This window comes from Chenopodium quinoa, unplaced genomic scaffold, assembly GCF_001683475.1.
Source record: "Chenopodium quinoa cultivar QQ74 unplaced genomic scaffold, ASM168347v1, whole genome shotgun sequence".
Lineage (NCBI taxonomy): Eukaryota > Viridiplantae > Streptophyta > Magnoliopsida > Caryophyllales > Amaranthaceae > Chenopodium > Chenopodium quinoa.
In genome coordinates this window covers 1,959,708-1,976,829 of record NW_018742412.1, presented here as the reverse complement: position 1 = coordinate 1,976,829, position 17,122 = coordinate 1,959,708, and positions in this window count along the sequence as shown.

Genomic DNA, 17,122 nt, shown 5'->3' with positions numbered 1-17,122 from the left:
TGTTAACCTAGCAGGAGTAGTGGTTGAGAGCCCCTGTTTGCTAAAAACAGGCGGACGACTCATACCTTTTAGGCTCCATACTAAGTTTGAGAGAGTGACTATGAGTTAACTTTGGTGTTACTCAGTCGCCGTCACTCCTGCTTGAGTAGTAAAGGTACCGGGCGGCGGAGGCCGGCTGAACCTTTTGATTCGCCAATGTTTGTTGGCTATTAACTCAAGAGGTACCCCCTGCATTTATCCCAAGTAATATAGGCGGTCATCTGACTCAGATGTCAACTGCTACCACTGGTTTGGTTAGTGATAGAGTTATCCTTGTCTCAAAAACGGCTACGTGGTTGCCCTTGGGGACAGTCGTATAGGTGACGTGTAATTAATTTATAGAGCAATGTTCCACCCAAAAGGGAGCTTCTCTCTGCAACGAATTTCATCCGGAGGGATGCCGCCGGACGCCTGCTATGATGTTGGGACAGGTCGTATTAGTTTAAAGATTGGATCAGTTGGCTTGGCGCCCGGACTTATCATTCGGCTTGTGGCCTTGGTTAGTTCTAAGTGAACGTAGGTGCTAAGTAAGAGGAGGGTAGCCGCCTATTTAGGCACAGGGTCGGCCAGGCCCTGATCATTTTTAGCTAAGTATAAGGGGGGTGGCTGTGTGCTTTGGAACCAGTCGACCCTCTTCTATGGAGAGTAACCGACTATATATCCAGACGGCATGCCCCTTTGGTGATAGAGTAAAATATTCAATGGAGAGTAGCCGACTGTAAAGGTACAGGCGGCATGCCCCTCTGAAGATAGAGAAAAATACTCAATGGAGAGTAGCCGACTGTAAAGGTACAGACGGCATGCCCCTCTGATGATAAAGTGAAATACTCAATGGAGAGTAGGCGACTGTAGATGTATAGGTGGCCTGCCCCTCTTAAGTAAGAATAAAAATTAAACATGGAGAGTAGCCGACTGTTTGTCAGTAGGCATGCCCCTCTTAAGTAAAAATGAAAACTGAGTATGGAGAGTAGCCGACTGTTTGTTAGTAGGCGTGCCCCTCTTAGTACAAAATTGAATATTAAGTATGCAAACTTTTATTAAGTAGCCCTTGACTATTTATATCATTCAAAAGAAATATTTCTTAAGATTATCTACATTCCAAGTTCGAGGCAACGGTTGGCCGTCTGGTGTTTCCAGACGGTAGGTACCGTCCCTGACCTCTTCACAGATTCGGTAGGGTCCTTCCCAGTTGGGAGTTAGTTTGCCAGACTCATTAGCCCTTCCAACTGCTTCCATTTTTCTAAGTAAAAAGTCCCCCACTTTGAGTGGACGCCTGTGTACTTTTTTGTTGTATGATCTAGTCATTCTCAGGCGGTAAATTTCATGGCGCAAGACAGCATTGCCCCTTCTTTCAGGAAGTGAGTCTAATTCCAGGCGCATGGCTTCCCAGTTTGCCTCTTCGTCATATAACATTACTCGAAGAGTCGGCTCGTAGTGTTCTATTGGAAGAACAACTTCCGTACCATAAGTTAGGAGGAATGGAGTTTCTCCAGTCGCCCCTTTTTCAGTCGTCCTAATGGCCCAGAGAACATGTGGTAATTCATCCGCCCATAGGCCGCCTGCTCGTTCAATCTTTTTCTTGAGACCGTCTGAGATGATTTTATTAAAGGCTTCTACCTGGCCGTTTGCTTGTGGGCGGCCGACAGATGCAAAGTGGTGTGCAATTCCTTGGTCACCCAACCAGCTTTTGAGAACAGGCGTCTCAAATTGGGGACCATTATCAAAAACCATAGACATGGGAACCCCGAACCGAGTGATGACATTTTTCCAAATGAATGAAATTACATCCTTCGTCTTGATTCCCTTTACAGCCTCCGCCTCTACCCATTTAGTGAAGTAGTCGACTGCAACAAGTATGTACCTCCTTCCGCCTGTAGCAGGCGTATATGGACCCAGAATATCCATGCCCCACTTAGCAAACGGTAGTGGGCTATGAATGGTAGTGAGGTCAGTAGCCGGGTGGTGAATTAGTCTGCCAAACCTTTGGCACTTGTCACATTTTTTCACCATCTCCATCGCATCTGCTTCTAAAGTAGGCCAAAAGTAGCCCTGCCGCCTTGCCCGTTGAGCAAGCGTCCTACCGCCTATATGGGAAGCACAGTAACTAGAGTGAAGATCATCTAGTATCTCTCGCCCCTTTTCTGGAGTAACACACTTTAAGAAGGGTTGAAGGTACACCCTTTTGTGAAGTTCTCCCTTTATTATTTCAAAACTGGTTGCTCGTTTTTTCAGTGCTGCCGCCTGTTGATGATCATCCGGCAGGGTACCATTTGTCAGATATGCCCTGATTGGATCCATCCAGGTTGAGCTTCTGTCTAAGATTCCAATAGGGTCTTCCTCAATGCTTCTCCTCTCCATTACTTCCCAAAAAACAGTTCGAGGAGTATCACAGGAGGCGGATGATGCTAATTTTGAAGTGCATCCGCCTGGTTGTTTTCTGATCTCGGCACTTGGGTCAGATGGAAATCCTCAAGGGAGCCGACTTCTTGTCGGACCGCCTATAAATACTTGATCATGGCCGGATGGGTTGCTTCGTATTCGCCATTGTACTGACTCTATCAATTGTGAATCGGAACAGGCGTCTATTTTTCTTGCCCATGCCGCCTTGCACATGCGGATTCCGGCTAGTAAAGCTTCATATTCTGTCTCATTGTTTGAGGCCTGAAAACTGAAGCGTAGAGCATACTCGTACCTTTGGCCCTCTGGCGACTGACATATGACGCCTGCTCCACAACCATTTGAAGTAGAGCTTCCATCCACATATACCTTCCAGACTTGGTCTGGATCTCGAGAATCAGGGAGACGAGTCATCTCAACAATAAAGTCAGCAAAGGCTTGCCCCTTCACTGCTTTTCTAGGCTCGAAAGTAACTTCGAGGCTCTGTATTTCTATGGCCCATTTGATCATCCGGCCTGACGACTCCATGGTGGTCAGTGGCCGCTTGATAGGTTGATCTGTATACACGACGACTGCATGTGCCAAAAAGTAGGGCTTCAATTTTTTAACAGCCATGAAGAGCGCAAGACCAAATTTCTCCACTAAAGGATACCTCAACTCGGCATTTTTTAGTACATGGCTGACAAAGTAGACCGGTAGCTGACAGCCGTCTCTTTCAGCAAGAAGAACAGCGCTTAACGCATGATCAGAGACGGCCAAGTACATGTAGAGTACTTCTTTGGGCAAAGGGATGACCAGCCTCGACAAGGAATGCAAGTGAACTTTCAATTTCTGGAAGGCCGCCTCAGCATCCGGCCCCCATTCAAACCTTGCCTTCTTCTTAATGGCTTGGAAGAAATATAAGCATTTGTCGCCTGATCGGCTTAGAAATCTTCCCAAGGTCGCCAGACAACCTGTTAACTTCTGAACCTCTCGGACGGTACGAGGCGACTGCATGTCGATGACCGCCTGCACCTTCTCAGGGTTCGCCTCTATTCCTCTCTGATTGATAAGGAATCCGAGAAATTTCCCAAACTCAACTCCAAATACACATTTCTTGAGATTGAGCATGACATGGTGCCGCCTGAGTGTGGCGAAAGTTTCTCGGAGGTCCGACAGATGATCTATCTGAAGCTTAGACTTGACAATCATATCATCAATGTATGCCTCGAAGTTTCTCCCAATCTGATCAAAGAACACAGTGTTTATCATTCGCTGGAAGGTGGCCGGGGCATTCTTAAGACCAAACGGCATGACCGTGTAACAGTATAACCCCTGATCAGTGACGAAGGCCGTCTTCTCCTGATCTTTCTTCCATAAAGGAATTTGATGGAAACCAGAGTAGGCGTCCATAAAGCTCATCAAAGCATGGCCGGCTGTTAAGTCGACCAGGTTATCAATTTTAGGAAGAGGGTAACTGTCTTTGGGGCACGCCTTGTTTAAGTCTGTGTAGTCTACACACATTCGCCAGGTGCCATTCGGCTTTTTAACAAGCACCACATTTGCAACCCAGCCTGGGAAGTAACATTGCCGAATGAACCCTGAATCAAGTAATTTTTTAACTTCGGCGGCTGCCGCCTGACTTCTTTCTTCGCCATGGTTCTGCTTCTTCTGCCGTACCGGCTTCTTTTTCGGATCCACGGCCAGTTTATGTACCGCCAGATCAGGACTAATGCCTGGCATCTCATGGACTTTGAATGCAAAGATGTCCTTGTATTCTTTCAATAGTTTGTGCAAGTCGTCACCCAGGCCCCTTAGAGCAGTCGTCCCAACCTTGATTGTTCTGTCAGGACGCGAGTCATCTAAGATCAGGTCCGTATGCTCACCAGCTGGCTGAGGGCGGAATTCATCCGACCGCTCCTCTGCCAATGATTGCTATTTTCTGTCTTTTCTTGCGGCCCCTGTCTGGGATGCCTTTCTCTTCTTGCCGCCTGATTCTTGAACAGGCGCACTCTTTTTGACATTGTCAAGGTCTATTTTTCCACCGCTCGACCCAGTGGCCATAACAGTGGGCTTGACATCCGAGAGATAGCACTCTCGGGCCATCCTCTGATCTCCCCTTAGGGACCCGACTGTTCCATTATCCCTCTCAAACTTGAGCAACATAAGAGATGGGATTATAACAGCCTTGGAATTATTCAGGGTTGGTCGTCCCAGAATCATGTTGTAGGCCGAGAGTTCTTCTACTACCAGGAACCGGACTACCATGTGTCGTCCTTCCCCTTTTTCGCCCAGGCGGATGGGTAAATCCACTCGTCCCACTGGGTGGACGACTCCTCCTCCAAACCCTACTAAAGGGTGGGATGTCGGATGTATGCAATCAGTCTGATATTTTAGTTTCGACAGACATTTGCTACTGATGAGATCTGAGGAGCTTCCGGTATCTATGAGGATTCGGCCAACTCTCTGGTTGGCCACTTTACATTCAATAACGATAGGGTCGTCATGCGGCCCTCTTACCCCTCCTAGATCTTCTTCAGTGATGACAATCTCAGGAAATGAATATTTGGAGGGTCGTTCTTGGTGAACGGAATTTACATCTAACCGTCTGATATTGTCTTTGTTGCCCCTAATAGTGGGGCCGCCTCCTGAGAAGCCGCCTGCAATGGTGTAGACGACTGCATCATCTGTATCGGAGCTGTCGGCCTGTTGATTCTTTTTGGCCGACTGTTTTTTCGAGGAAGTGTTCCCCATAGATTTCTTGACATAAGTGTCAAGATCACCTTGCTCAGCCAGGCGGTCCAGATACCGCATGAGACTGATGCATTCATTGGTGTGATGACCAACATCTTCATGATAATCACATAATTTTTCTTGGTTCCGGTTGTTTGCAGAACCCTTCATGGGGACCGGCTTCTCAATTGAGATCCGTCCCTTGATTTCCTTTAGGATAAATTGGCTATCCTTGTTAAACGCATACTTTGGGGAGTATGGTTTGAATTCTTTTTTCTTCTTCTGGGCCGGCTGTTTAGAGGAATCAGCCGCCCAGACCTCTTTTCTCTTCTCGTCTTTGTTTGACGACTGTTTCTGTCGTCCTTCTCTTTTGTCGGACCTTCTCCCGTCTGACTGTTTTACCGTACTACAAAGATCAGTCGCCTGTATATAAGCTTCCGCTTCAATCAAGGCCTCTTGAAGAGTCGCCACCCTCTTTCGGACCAAATCAAATTTGAAGGTCGACCCGTCTTTGAGACCTCTGAAAAAGTCAGTATAGGCTACTTCATCCGGTAACCCTTGAATCTGTATTCTCATCAGGTTAAACCGCCTGATGTAAGAACGAAGCCCCTCCTTCTCGCCCTGCTGAATTGTTCCTAAATCAAGGGTCGTCTTCTTCGCAGGGATGTTCATGGCGAAGTTGGAGGTGAATAAGTAAGCAAGCGTCTTGAAGTTATTTACACAACCAGTCGGCAGGTTGCCGAACCATTGTTGTGCGATTCCTTTGAGAGTCGCTGGGAAACACTTGCACCAAGTGGGATCATCCAACCCTTGAAGGTACATCAGGTTGGTGAATGCCATCAGATTTTCTTCTGGGTTAGTAGTGCCGTCATAGGCGCCTACTAATACATTTTTCACTTTGGCCGGCTGAGCGGCTTCAGTAATTTCCTTGGAGAAGACCGACGGCTGTTCACCAAATCTAAGCAACCGTAGCTGCCAGTCCATAGGTTGGACATTTTTTGCTGCATGTCCACCAAACGGAGGTGGCTGTAAAAAATACTGTTGTTGCGGTACAAACGGTAAGTTTGGTACCGCCTGGTCGCTATGAAAGCCGGACTGACGGGAGGTGCCGCCTGACTGACTCTCATGATACGACTGAGTATGCCTCATCGAGGTATTTCGCAGACTGTCTTGGAAGTATGAAGTAGAGGCCGACTCTGACAATCGGTCACTCTTCTTCTGCTCTAGCAGTAGCCGAGCGTCTGTGTATGTTTTCCTCGACCCGTCCGCCTGAATATGACGAACAGGTTTCGTACTTCCTGGAGTAGGAAAACGGTATTTTGCGAAATCAAGGGCAGGTGGCTCTCACTTCCTAGATTTAGGATGAGGGGTCGCCTCTCGCCCTTGAACTGGCTTCCTCTTCCGTGAAGTGGAGGGTTTCTTAGCCGACTGCTCCTTGTCTAGAGCAGGCGGCTTCTTGTTGATCAACTCTTGAATTTCTCCCTTGAAGTCCCTCATGAAGGTCATGAGTTCGTCCCTTGTGATGGGAGCAGACCCATCAGTCGGCTGCTGCCGAACAGGCGGTGCGCCTGCTGGCTCGCTTCCAGTTTGAAGATGTTCCCGTTCCCTCCTTTCGGTATGACGGGTACGTCGGGCCCTTAGGGTCCCGTTTGAAGCTGTGTGAGCTTCAACTTCAAATTCATTCTCAGTATCGCGATCCGACTGAACTAGAGGATCGTCCAGGGGACGTCTCTCTTCAGGAGCCGGTATAAACGTGGGTGCCATCTCAGAAGTACTCTCCCCACAGACGGCGCCAAAATGTTTCGGGGTTTTCTGATGTCATGCGGGAGAGTTACAATTCCGAGACTGGAACCGGACGCCTGTACCTGAAAAACAAACGGATGCTCCGGATGGTTGGAGATCCGCCTCCGACGGTCAAGTTAGTACTTGATTAAGGAGTAATTAATGCGGAAATTAAAGTGATTGGGTCTCTCTAGGTGAGAGTGTTTAATGTGTGTAATATGCGTTGTTCGCGTCCTCTCCCTTAATGAGGATTAAGGGAGGTATTTATAACCTCGGGAAACGTGCCAATCTAGGTTTAGGTTAACCTTGGGCTGATTGGGCTTCCCTCGGAAGTTGGGCCTAGGTGACCGGCTTCTCCATTAGGCATGGAGTATGCCACGTGTCATGACATAATAAGTCCAGGGTGGACGAATAAGCGTGTGCCACGTGGCAAGCCCTGAGATGTCCAACTGGGGGACACTTGGCAGGACCTGATTGGCCCACGTGGCGCATTCCGATTGGTGGGAGCAAAATCCCCTAATAAATAATCATATAAGAATAAGAGTCCATCCATTACTTTGGATGTGAAAATGGTTTATGTGACCTAACCTTACTTTTTTTATAAGTAAGTTTTACTTTGAATCATCTAAATTTACTTTCGTGATTTACTTATATCAATGTTATAAAACAAAATTAACTCATATCTAGCAAAAGGAAAACAATTTATTATCTTGGTCATTGTAGACACCCATTTGTGTCTCCCCAAAACCAAACCCAGTGATGAATACCTTTCGCGTCGAACCATAATCGAATGAGGTGAAAGAGTGAAAGGTCAAGTGTTGCGGTTAGTTTTTATTAAAAATCTTTCTTTCTGTTTTTGAAAACCCACTCTATTTTATGAAAATAGCCAATCTAGTTTAGTTTGGTCCATGATAAGGGTCCAATAATGGTGAATTTGGATAGGCCTTGAAAATACCTTTTCAACTATATATTATAAGCCCAATTCCGATGAATAATGAGGAAGTTATGGCCAAAATACTAAAGTGGGCCCAAACCGGATTTTACCAACGACCCAATGATCATGAGGAGGGTCCAAAGGTTTATCCTATTCTTAAACTAATTAGGATTGATCAGAATCTTCTATAAGATTCTAAAAGATCTTAATTATCCTTTATTGAAAAGATAAGATTAAGGAATTTGATTTAAATACAAACTTTCCTTTTTTAAACTTTCCTTTTTTTATTTCCTAATTCTATTCGAATTTAAAGATGTTCAAAGACAGTCAGATTTTATTTTTGTGCCTCATAATTTTTATCCAAATTTTATATGGTTGGATAGATCTTGAAATTATCTTTTCAATGATATATTATAATATTAATTCCGAGCTATAACGAAAAAGATATGAAAGAAATACGAAACTCTATCCAAAACTGACACCCTTCCACTATTTCGGTCATATATTTTTATATACAAAATATTTTAATCTGATTCTAATTGCATTAGAAAGTAGACTTCAAGATTTTTCCAATGACATATTATATGACTTATTTGGACTTCTGGATCAAAAGATATGATAAAAACAAAATCCGCAAAAAACTGTCTTGTCGCTGGGCGACAGGTCGAGTTTCTGGCGACAAGGTCGGTTTACTAGCAACAGCGTGGAGTTTTATTCCTTATCAAATTCTATACTTTTCCGTACTATTTTCTTATAAATAGGGTCCCAAAACTCCGTTTTTATTCATTCAAAATCACCCAATTCTCTATTCTCTCTCTCTCTCGAGCAATTCATGCTTTCTTTCTCTCTCTTTCTAAATTAGCTGTTTACAAACACAATACCGCATACACAAGATTGTGAAACACCTAGCCAAGTTCAAAGTTGTCTTCGCCCTAGATGTGAAAGATTTATACTTTTTTGAGGGTTTGGTCCCAAATCCAGTTAAATTTTTTAACTCTTTCAATTATTTAATTTAATTCTTTGATTAATTATTCTCATTGAAGTTTACTAACGCGTGTATTTTGTTATTAGAAAGAGGTACGAGGCATCAAAGTATGTAATTTTATTGCTCTATTCTTGTAGAAAGCATGCTTAGATTTGTTTACTTCCTAGTTTCATGTTAGGATGTTATTTAATGCTTTCTAGAATCATGTTTAGGGTGCCTCTTATCTTTTCTAATATCATGTTAGTACCATGTTAGGTTTAAAGCTTTGATCTTTAATGCTTAGTGACATGCTAGGATTGGTTATTAATCTTGTTAGTATCATGCCTAGGATCTTGCTATTATTATTAAGCTTTATTATTAACATGATTTTGATTATGATGTTTATTATCATATCATGTTGCTTGATATTGTTATTGCTTGATCACGCCTTTTATGCATGTTTAAAGGGAATTTGTACATGAAATCACGCTTAATAAGATAATTAATAATTTAGTTTAGGCTAATATGATTTTAATTCAAGTGATCGCCAATAATAGTTTTATTTGTGCATTAATATTCAACCAACATAGATTAAACAGGTTTAGGATTAATATAATGTTTGCATGTTAGTTAAAAAGAGCACATGAATACGAGTAGAATAAAGTAGAGGCCTATTTTTATAGGGCGAGTCCCTTCTTTTGAAGATTGGATTCGTACCCTCATCACCGAACCCTATTTGGTTCAAGACCTTATGGAGTTGACGATCTCATGGATCGTTAAGGGGTGTAACCTTCACCCTGTGAACGGTTTACAAGTTCCTAAAACTTGTTGGCGACTCTTTTGCTCTATTTTCTTTCCCTTTGGACGCCACCATACTTTGTATGATCACAGTGGGGTTCAAGCTTGGGGTTATAATGCTTGAAATATTCCCTACAATCATGGATCAACATTTGTCTAAGCCAAGTAAAACCAAATCAGTATTCTAACAAAACTGAAATATTGTCTCAAAACGGAAATTGTTCTAAAATCATGATAAACTAATTAGAAAATAAAATTATGAAGCTATTTCTGGCTATTCAAACACTCCTAGTGCACCTTCAAGCTCCACTTCCTTGCTAGCTTCACTTGTTTGCGGTTCATGCGCAACATCATAATGTTAGGCTCTGCAACTTGGTATCACATACCTAAGTGAAAGTTAAAATGTTTATAACATAATGCCTGAGGTTGATGTTCCATTCTTCTTGAGGAAGTCAAGGAATTTCTGGCAATTGCGCTTCCAATGCCCTTTCTTCTTGTAGTAAAAGCATTCAGTTTCACTTGCAGCCTTGGGCTTTGGAGTTGCCTTAGGCTTTTCAGGTGCTGGAGCCTTGGCAACTTGCTTTCCTTTGCTCTTAGCACTAGCCTTTTGTGTAGGAGTTTATAGGTACTACGCAGCAAAAATAATATGAATCATATTCAATAAAGCACCTAATCCAAAGAATCACATGCATAACACACAAGACATATAATCATACATTTGAAGCGAGAATTCCACGTAGCTATTCGACAGGCAAATCAGGGAGAGAATAGAGCCCCAAGTGTTGCTCCTCTACTTAGTCCACGAGATTCGAATGAGCCATCCACCAATACTAGATTGGTCGAGTGATTGAGGAAAACCGCGATCACCACCTTTTCGGACAACCGACCACCGCACGAACCACCACCACCACGAGACACCACCGTGCGCTGAGGAGGAGGAGAGCCGTGAGAGAGAGGACTTTGAGAGGGGTTGGGTTTTGTGTTTGCTAATTAGGGTTTGATCTAAAGATCAGTAAAACTGTATTACTGCAAACCTAGGCACCTAGTCTATGTATAAGCCCATTATAATTAGACTAGAGCACGAGGCCAAAAAGCCCTTTTAACCCCTACATGGTCGGCTACCTAGAGTGATGAGGCCCATGATGGGCCTCGTCCTCTAATGCTCTATCTAGCCCCTTTGTGTGACCTTATAGAATTCGTCTAATTGGGCTTTGAACTATTTTACTAGCCCAAAGATTGTAAGTACCTCTAGCTATGTCAAAACGACGACCCAAATGTCCGGACTTAATTATCTCCATAATTTGATCCAATTATATATATCTAGTTATTGCACACGAAGAAGACATAACTCCTTCAATCTCCTACTTGTCTGAGACAAGTGTGCAATATTCAAATTCCTTAAGTCAATATGTGTCGATTTAATAATATGATTGCATCACATGTCGAGATCATATTAATCTACAAATCGTTACTTGAAATCTGAGTTAGAATTACAAAACCAAATGGTTACTGTGTAATGCATTTGAACGCGGCCACATATTTTCTGAATTCTCCCTCTTCAAGCGGCCATGACACAATTCCTAATTTAATAGGTAGACTCAATGCAATCTTATGGCAACAAGGCTCCCACTCAACTTTTGAAATAACCAGGTAACACCCTTTATAATCTCCAGTTACGGGCATACGTTTGAGTGTTCCACAGTCATGACATCCATCAAATGAAATCAATGTTCCACTCATGTCAAAGGAATCCACTAATATATCCGGAAGCTCTATACTTGAACTTCAAAGTAGGTCAATAGTTCGATCATGCATCATTCATGCATATCCAAGTGATTGACCGATCATCATTATGCCCCTATAGCCCATGAAACTGAATCCAATCAATCTTACATGCTAGTCCATTTATTGAAATCATTTATGTCCACTTTAATGATCTCGAACTAGGAACTTTATATGAATTTTGTTCACCTGTGGGGTTTCAATTCACCAGGTTATCAACCTGGTGAGCCCATCAATTCATAATTATTTTGGACATTTTATTTAATTTCCAAAACAATAATTAAATAAGAGAAATAATAATTTCTAGTTTAAACATAATTCTGCAAATTGATGCATTTCTTTTGTAATATGTTTTCTCAAAACATCCACAACTTGAAGTACATAACTTGCTTCAATCTAAGACTTTAATATGACTTTCATACCTTAGTCTATGGAAGGGGTTTAGTAATTTCTCACTCATAATAAAATTTGCAGAACATGATCTCCCGCTGGTCGATGAACTCATAACTGAGCTGATATCTCATATCTCTTAGTTTGGATTTGTGATGTGACCCCGGCTCCTTTGTTTTGGCAAAGGCATCCATTTAGTCACATGACAATTTGATCCGAACTCCCTCTTTACGCATATTCTGACATTGAGTATGTAACAACATTCTGCTTTGAATTCTCCATCCAGACATAAATATGTATCTAGATCAACATCTAGAATCATCTTGCCTGTTTGGAAAGACTTCATCCGTATAACCTTTTGACAACTTTTTTACCTTTAACACCATAAATTATAAAAACTCCTTTAGTGCTTCTCAAGTGCTCAAGGATTTGTTCTTGGTAACTTTAAGCTTGCTTATTATGAATTTTCTTGAAAACTGCTACATATGTACAAGTCATATATAACATTGCATCTTGCTTTGTACGTTTCATGGCGTATATAATGGACCCTTTTGCAGAAGCATAAGGTACACTATCCATACAACTCAACTCTATTTAGCTTTTGAAAGCACTAAGTTTTACTGAGTGTAATACCATGAGACATGGGAAAATATCCTCTCTTAGATTCTTGCATCTTGAACTTATCAAGAATCTTATCAACATAAGTCTCTTGATTAGGTCCAATCATTCTTCAAGATTCACTTTGTGGATTTTGATTCCCTATGCACTCAACATCTCCTAAGTCTTTCATATAGAAACAACTTCTTAACCATTGATTGACTGATTCAAGCATTAATATGTCATTTTAGATGAACTGTATGTCACTACATACAAGATTTGGAAGATCAATTTCTCCTACTAAACTTCTTGTCTCTACAAGATTCCAATTCGTTCTTTCAGGAAATCAAACTGTTTGATTGCCTAATCAAAATGAATGTTCCAACTCCCTGATGCTTACTTCAATCTATAAATGAATTTATGAAGTTTGCAAAACTTTCTAGGAATTTCTGGATTTCAAAACTCTCAGGTTGTGTCATATACATACCATCCATCAAGAACATTTCATGAAAGTAATTTTGATTTCCACACTTAGAAATAATCCGAATAGGCTTACACAACTAATAGGTTTGACCCTATTTGTAAGACTATCATGGACTAGCACATCTTTACAGATATGGAGTCAATTTTGGATTTCTTGGCTTTAAGACATTTCTTGAGTTGGCATTTGTCCAAAGCTTGCTTGTAGGGCATGGGTTCCAACCATTCCAATAGGAAATTTTTTTAGAATCCACCTTTTACTAGAATTCCAACAAACTGTTTGTTTTAATCCTAAGTAACCTACGATAGGTATGAGTGACAATAGAATTATTCTCTTCAACTCTTTGAAGCCTTTCATTCTAGTAGGACGATAGAAGTCTCGCTAGTTAAATTAGCTTGCTTTGACACATGTTTTATCAAATTAGCTGATTTCATGCGCCTTCGTCTATGATGTAGTGTTATCCACATCCATTTGTTGCTCGTCTTGAATCTCATCGAGATCTAACTTTACTCCCACTTGGCTTTGTAGGAAGACATTTCTTTCTATAAGGACACCATCGCGAGCAACAAACATTTTGTTTCTATGCGATTGTAGGAATAATACCTCTGATTTTACGGTTTATTATGTCATCTTTGTAAACATTTTACGTTGATTTCATAATCCCTCTATTCTGTTTAGAAAAGATAATTTTGGAACATTTCCAATCCATAACATTTATGACATCTTTTCTACTGCTTTGGTTAAGTTTGTGTTTAGTATATTCGCAATTTTTGTTGTTCTAATGCATATCCTCAAAACGATATTATGTAGATCGTTAAATCTTGGATCGAACCATGGCAAACAAAGTTTGATTTCTGCTTTAAACATACAATTTAGTTGTAATGTTCTTGGATTGTGAACTAATTCAACAATTCCTTTAGGTGATCATTTGTTTTGAGTTAAATATATCATAACAATCATATTGTGGTGTTAAATTATTCATCTCAAACTGATTTTACATTTCATTTTGGAATTTTGAACATTTCAATGATTCCATCTTTTATTTCATTAAGTAATTATCAACATATTAACTTAAACCGTTAATAATATAAGAGCAATGAAATAGTTAAATCTCTTGCTAAATCTTGAATTTATGGTACACACACATCATATGCTTGTGTTCCAAAAGGTCATTTTAGCTCTTTTACCCTTTCAACTAAAAGGCAACTTGGTCATTTTACCTTATCAAGCATGACTTCTAATTCTTAAGTGATTCATAATCATATAAGAATAAGAGTCCATCCATAATTTTGGATGTGCAAAAGGTTTTTGTGACTTTAATTTACTTTATTTATAAGTAAGTTTACTTTGAATCATCTAAATTTACTGTTGTGATCTACTTATATCAATGTCATAAAACAAAATTAACTCATATCTAGCAAAATGAAAACAATTTTTTGTCATGGATCAACACTTGTCCAAGCCAAGTAAAACAATCAGTATTCAAAACAAGAAAACCGAAATATTGTCTCATCAAAAAACCGGAAATTGTTCTAAATGTCATGATAAACTAATCAGAAATCAAAACTATGAAGATATCTCTAGCCACTCAAAACTTCTAGTGCACCTTTAAGCTCCATTTCCATGCTAGCCTCACTTGTTTGCAGTTCCTGCGCAACATTCATAATGTTAAGCACTGCAACTTGGTATCACATACCTAAGTGAAAGTTAAAATGTTTATAGCATTATGCCTGAGGTTGATGCTCCATTCTTCTTCTTGAGGAAATCAAGGTATTTCTGGCAATTGCGTTTCCAATGTCCCTTCTTCTTGCAGTAAAAGCATTCACTCTCACTTGCAGCCTTGGGTTTTGGATTCGCCTTAGGCATTTCAGGAGCTTTGACAACTTGCTTGCCCTTGCTCTTAGCACTAACCTTTTGCCCCTTTTTCTTGAACCCCTTTCCCTTTTGGATCATAAGAACTTCCTTCTTAGGTTCCTTAGGGATTTGCTTTTCAACACTAACCAGTATTGCATGCAACTGATTCATAGTCTTTGTAGTTGCAGTCATATTGAAGTTCATAATAAACTGGTTAAAACTTTCTAGAAGTGAGTGGAGAATGATGTATGTTGACATATCATCACTGTATGGGTGCCCCAGTTTCTCTATACTTCGAATTAGGCCGATAATTTTGAAAACATGATCATGAACTATGGTAGCCTTCTCCATCCTACAATCCAGAATCACACGATGGAGCTCTTACCTCTCAACTCTAGCTTGTTTCTTAAACAAAGATTTGAGTTCTTTCATGATTGTATATGCATCCTGGTCCTCAAAACGTTTTTGAAGACTAGGCTCCATAGTAGAAATCATTAAGCAAGTAATAGGCACAGCTCTTTCATGAGCTTCCTTGTGTTTCTTGATCTCTGCCGCAGTAGGATTTTCTGGCAGAGGTCCTGGCAATGGGGTGTCAATGACATCCTCTCTACCTTCAGATTTTAGAACAAGCCTTAGCAATCTTTCCCAAGTGGAAAAGTTTTCTCCTGTCAACCTATCCTTCTCAAGGAATGGTCGCAAATTATAAACATTGTTGTCATTGTGATTACGGCTACCAATCTATGTCAAAATAAGGCAAAGTTTAATAATTATTTTTAATTTAATAATTAAAGTACCATAAACGAATTAATAAGGTAACTTTAAAACACTTTATTCAACAATTAAATGATCCCAATTGAATTTTTAGTGATTCCAAGACCCTTTATTCGTGCAATAATTGACCGGACTTTGGCCCTACTAACACCATTACATTTTCAAGGTGAGTAAACTCTTTGCTGATTACAATTCTTGTAACTCTTGGTTGAATAATTAACCATCACATGTTTAATTATTTCCCTTTGCTTCAATGTTCTAAACTCTTTAGGTAACCTTGTTCAGCATAACCAATCAAAATTGTAAAATTTGTTTTACCCCCACTCCCCAAAGATTAATATGACACCTTGATTTGGCATGACCCATCATAAATATCGAAGGTTTCATCGGGTTTTTGATTGGAAAAGCAATCTCAATATTACTGGGACCTAGATTTATTATGTTGTGATTATTTAGTGAACTCTAGCGCATCATCAATCAACATGAATAAATCTAACATACATAATCTACTAATGCAATAAAATAAAGCATGACATAGTATGGCCCCTTAGTCCTAAGAAAACTAGAAATGAAAAAAATGCTCCCACTTGAATCATCATGGATCTCCATCCACCTTGCTCCTTTGGGCCTTCACTTCATGGGCTTCATTGGACTAACACTATTTAAATAACCATTCTACTTACTTGAATATTAGATTACAAAACTACATCACGATACACAGATCGAATTTAGTTTATAGGTACTACGCAGCGGAAATAATATGAATCATATTCAATTAAGCACATAATCCCAAGAATCACATGCATAGCACACAAGACACATAATCATACCTTTGAAGCGTGAATTCCATGTAGCTATTCGACAGGAAAATCAGGGAGAGAATAGAGCCCCAAATGTTGCTCCTCTAGTTAGTCCACGAGATTCGAACGAGTCGTCCACCGATACTAGATTGGTCGAGTGATTGAGGAAAACCGCGATCACCACCTTTTCGGACAACCGACCATCGCACGAACCACCACCACCACAAGACACCACCGGTGCCGAGGAGGAGGAGTGAGCCGTGAGAGAGAGGACTTTGAGAGGGGTTAGATTTCGTGTTTTCTAATTAGGGTTTGAATAATAGATCAGTAAACTGCATTATTATTAGGGTTAGGTTTCATGTTTGCTAATCTCATTATAATTAGACTAGGGCACGAAGCCCAAAACTCCTTCTAATCCTCCATATGGCCGGCCACCTAGAGTGATGAGGCCCATGATGGGCCTCATCCTCTAATGCTCGATCTATCCCCTTTGTGTGACCTTATAGGATCCGTCCAATTGGGCTTTGACCTATTAAACTAGTCCAAAGATCGTTAGTACCTCTAGCTATGGCAAAACGACGACCCAAATGTCCGGACTTAATTATCTCCATAATTTGATCCATTTATATATCTAGCTAGTAATTGCACACGACGAAGACATAACTCCTTCATCAGCAGTGCAAGGGGTTTGTCGTGGACGAAGCTTGCCTCACCAGGAGCAGGATTTGTGGATGAGTAGATAGCAAGGTCTGGCACCTCAGAAGCAACAACAATCAGGGGCGATTGACAGGACAGAGCATCTTCATGCCCCGTCGCCCCAG